At 29.7% G+C, this 5,236-nt stretch overlaps 1 long non-coding RNA gene across 1 annotated transcript; it reads right to left on the reverse strand.

Annotated features, from left to right (window-relative positions):
• Nucleotides 1-2,426: 2,426 nt before the first annotated feature.
• On the reverse strand, nucleotides 2,427-3,320 carry LOC108475673 (uncharacterized). Its single transcript, XR_001870005.2, has 2 exons — nucleotides 3,130-3,320; nucleotides 2,427-2,710 (listed from the first exon to the last, which is right to left on the reverse strand). It is a non-coding gene; the product is annotated as an uncharacterized LOC108475673 (long non-coding RNA).
• Nucleotides 3,321-5,236: the final 1,916 nt, after the last annotated feature.

Below are 5,236 nucleotides of genomic sequence, written 5' to 3' on the forward strand. Positions count from 1 at the left end.
TAACTTCGTAAATATTTGTCATAAATATTTACGAATCCGATTTATCAGAACGGAGTCCCGAGAATGCATTTTTTTCTTTCTTTTTTTTTCTTTTTAACAATTTAACTATATAATCAATAAAATTTTCCTATCAAAATTTTCATGCAGTATTCCTATCGTAATATAGACTATGCCACAATATTAAAATAATTTTTCTTTCTAGATCGGATTTGTGGTCACGAAACCACTATTCTGATTTTTACTGAAAATGGGCCATTACAATGATTGTTTTTTAATTGAGGGGTTTATAGAAGACTTAATGTTAATTTTCAAAATATATAGAAGATATAGTGATTATTAAAAATTAAATTTGAGGGACTCAATGAAAATTTTAAAAAAGTGGAGCACTTAATAGTGATTTGTAAAAAATTGGACCTTGGCAGTCGTATCGATGTAATCTTTTTGTACCATTTTTAGTTTATTAGAACACTTGTGTTGTTGCTTATAATGTTACAACAATTGTTGTAAAATGACATATGATATTACAAGTGTCATTTTTATTACAATGTGAATGTTGACGATCTTAACTTGTAATATTTTATTAATTGTTATTTATTTCAAGATTATGCAACAAATATTAGCTTTACTTGTAGGAGGAAATCATGTATTCTTAGATTCCTTATATCATGTTGCTTGTGCTTAGATGTCCTCGTAGCAAGGTTTAGATTAGGTTTAAACATGATATTGATATATTTTATATTTGTCTAACCTCGACTTGACTCGAAATTTGGGCCTAAAATTTTACTAAAGCCCGTCCATATTTTCAAAAGACTAATCCAAACCCATTTTAGACTCTCCTGTATTATTTTTACTTTTTTTTAAAAAAATTTAGATTATATTATTTTAATATTTAATAATTTTATATATATTTTGAAAATACATTAGAGTATTATTATATATTTAGTATAAATTTATTTTTTTAATGTGTTTTAAATTTCATAATATATGAAAATAACATAATTATAAAGTAGCATAAACTTAAAATAGGTTGGGTCAGGCTTAGGCATTGAATGTTCGAGTTTGAGCTCGACCCATATTTTAAGCGGGCCTAATTTTTTTACCCAAAACCCTCTCAAATTTTAAGCGGACCTTCGGGCCTAAACAGATAACCCGACCCATAAACAGATCAACTTATGTATTTGAAAATAATAAGGAGATTAAGATATATGGATATATGCCAACTTGTTTTACTAGCTTATGAAGAGGTGTTATGTCCTACATGTTTTATGCGAAGATTGAAGTAAGCACAAATAATTGTTTTTTTTTTCAATTTTTAAGATATTAAATTTAATTTGAAAGGCGCGGAGTAGAGAGTGAATGCATACAAATCGTACGATATTAAGGTTGAAGTTATCTTTACGGAACTAGAGCAGCTAAGTTGTTATCAAGTGTCGCACTCGAAAGTTTGTATAGTAGATTTATCTTTAAGTAAGACCCTATAAATGTAGGCTTAGTAGTCGAATTATGTAAATTATCTTGTCTCCTCTTAAGATATACTTTTATTATCTTTAATTGTTTCACTTCTTTGTTATAATTCACTTCTGCAACATTAGTTATAATTAAAGTTGTTCATGGATCAGGCCGAGTCGGACTTTAGCATTACATTAACATACATTATGCTAGGTCAAGTTCGACCTAACTCAAAATATGGGTTTAAAATTTTGCTCATGCCCGTCCATATTTGTAAATAGTTAATCCAAGTCCATTTTAAGTCCACCCATATTATTTATTTTATTTTTCGAAAAACATTTATATTATTTTTAGTTTAATATTTAATAAATTTATATATTTCTCATTTATGAGAATTTTATATATAAGCATGTAATCATTTTTGTAATAGATGCATCTAACATCCATGGATGTGGTAGGGACTTTCAAGATTATGTATTGATAATAGAGCAGTGCGAGTGGTGGAGCAGAGTGTGCCAACTATGAGTGGATTTAACAATATCCACCTCGACCTTGCTCCGCTCCATTACCATCCCTAAATTATATGCACAATTTTTTGATCATGATGAAGTTTACAATTGACTTATACACTATGCTACATAAACGAGGTTACTCTTATGATTAGAGCCTACATCTTGAGGTTTGGTGTAGTTTTACTTACCAAATATTTAATGAAGTGTAAATGAAGGCATGAAAAGAAGCAAGTAGGTTCTCACATCTATTCAAAAACAATTTTCCTAGTCAACTTCTTGAAAGTATGAAAAGCAAGCAATAAACTGCCCATTGCCCCAACTTCTGAAAGTGACAAAGCAACCATAAAAAAAGGGCCAAATTTTTAAGTAAAGAAAAGAACCCACCATTCCCTTCCCAAAATAAGATTTTGGGATTCAGGAAATTAAATTTGATTAAGTATTAAGAAAAATAAAACAAAGAGAGAATTTTCTTTAAAAAAAAAAGTACTAATTCATATATTTCTGGTGTATTTGGCACATATTCAAAACAAGAAAAAAAAACCCTTGTTTCATAGAAATAAAAACATCATAAATATGTTATATATATATATATATATACACAAAGGGTGGATATATAGCCTCTGAAATGTTTCATTGCTTTGCAGGCAACATGGAAGATGCATTTGATTCCACCAGCATGGACCATAACACATGCACATCTTCACAAGGGCATGATTTCACATCCTCATACAGAATGTATATCCCTCTTCCTGAAATATACACATATATTTACATAAGACGATAAGTGCGAAGATAGGTGAAAGTATCATAAAAGTCGATATACTAGGAGAAATGGGTAAATTAGTCTTTATACCTTAGATCAAAAAATAAACTGGTCCTTTTAACAGTGTCAATGTTTGGTTATTCTATTAGCCACGTTGATTTTTAACAGTACAAATGAATGGAATTTTTAATAGAAAAAATTAATTTTCTCTTTGATTTAATCTATAGGGACTAATTTTCTATTTTTTTAGTAGAGGGGACAAAATGTAATCTTACTCCTACTATAGTGACCTCCATGGTACTTTTACCCATAACAATCCCATGAAAAAAAATGCCAAGTTTAAAAGCATGAAAAATATATAAGAAGAAAAGATGGAAAATGCAGTGATGGGTGATGGATACATACTCTTTTTTTGAACTGAGTGTAGACGAAACCAGAGTTTCTTCAATGGAGAGAGGAGGGATTTCAAGAGCAACCCCATTTGGAGAAGAAGGTGTGTTGGATCATGTGGTTTTAAACAAGAAGACAAGCCCCCAACATCATAGGTTTTGCTTAGACAAGCAGCATTGAGTCTATGTCACCACATTGTTTATTTTATTCATAGAATTTTTTTTACTTGCAAATCATGCGTATCAGATTTTTGGGTCATTGGTGCAGTGTCATATTCGAACCCTTTTTCACGTGTAAAATAGGAAGCTACACCCTCACCTATCAGCTCTAATATTATGAACAGTTATGGTGAAGCTTTCTTTGCTCCCATTTTTGGTCACTGAATTACCTTAAACCTCATGCCTTGTGTTTCAAGTAAACTAAAAGGTTGAGGTAAGAAGTCTCCTTTAAGGGTTTAGCATATATTGATATCCCTAAGAAAGGTGTCCTTTTGGGTGGCTTCAAAGTGGTACAGTGGCATGCTGCATGTAAATGAAGGGTATGGAATGTAGCATGTAAATGAAGGGTATGTTTAGTTTTCTCTGTATTTAAAAATTCTTTTAGATCATATCATCATGTTTGTATGCTAGGGCAAATACTTTAAGAAAAATAAAAAAAGTTGAAGAATTTGGTGCGCTCTTGATCTCATCATTCTCCTATTAGCCTAAATTTCAAGAGAAAAATAGTGTTTTTGAATTGAATTAATTAGATCGGGAATTAATTAATATATTAGTTTAAACATAATGGTTAAATCGATCTCTAAATGAACTACTTGAAACCAATAAAACCAAAATAAATCAATAAAATTGAAATTTGATAGTCTAATTTATTCAGCTATGGATCAAGTTAGGGTTTCAAATTTGAAAACATATTGGTATCATCATTGCTTTATGGACTAAGACAGATAGACAAACAAAGGTGGTGGGTGTTCAAAATCTCTCTTCCTTGTGTCACCAAATCGATCGATGGGTAACCACTTCCTTGAGCATTATGTACATTTTGCTATTGTTGTATTTGTATGCCCATCGATTCTAATAATTTGTCACCTTAAAGTAAGCTTCTTCAAGTTTGAATTGAGGAACTTCTCGAATAAAACATTGATACGGACTTTTGAAAAACCACACATCAAAAGTTAGCTATTAATCTATTTTTTATCATTATTTTATCAATATATGGTATAAAATTAGAGTTGTCTATAGGTCAAATTTGGGCTGGGCCAAGTAAAAATTTAAGTACATGCTCGGTTCGGACTAAAAAATAGGTCTAAAATTTTACCCAAACCTGATCCAAATAAAAATGCTAAAACTTGCATCCGGCTCGGCCTGACTGTATTAAAATTTTTTTATAAAATATATATATAATACACCAAATACATTAAAAATATTAAAAAAATGTTTCCTAACAAATGGAAAAAAAATATACTTATATAACACTAATATAAATGCAACTTAGCAAGTAAATACCTTTAAAGTAGTAGCAATGTAATAACAAAATGATAACAAAATAATAATAAAAATAGCAGTAGTTTTTTTTTTTGCAAATTTCAACCATGTCAAAAAAATTTATTGAGACCCGACCCATTTAAAAAACAGGCCTTATTTTTTTTCAAACCTATTTTTTAAGCTTATATTTTTATCTAAACCTTTTCATTTTTTGTGAACGGTCTTCACGGCCGGGCATGGACAAGTTTAGATAGAATCATCCCTCTATTAAAAATAAAAAATACAAATACAAATGAAAGGCCATTGTCTTACGTAGAGCCTAGTTCTGTACACAACAAGGTCCGTGGCCTGCTCTGCTTAGTATAACTGACCCATTTTGGGCCGAGGTTCGGCCGGAGCCAGCAAATTAAATATTTTAAAATTTTTAATTATAAAATACAAAAAATAAAATTAATTTTTAAACCCTAAAACAAATCGTTTCAATGAAATTAGACCCAAACCTCAACCTGGAAAAACTTTTAAAAATTAAATTCACATATAATTACTTTTTAAAGATAAATCAAAAATAAAAAAATTGTAAATTCCACATATACATGATATATATATATATATATATATATACACATATTATTATTGTAGAT

This window comes from Gossypium arboreum, chromosome 3 (assembly GCF_025698485.1).
Source record: "Gossypium arboreum isolate Shixiya-1 chromosome 3, ASM2569848v2, whole genome shotgun sequence".
NCBI lineage: Eukaryota > Viridiplantae > Streptophyta > Magnoliopsida > Malvales > Malvaceae > Gossypium > Gossypium arboreum.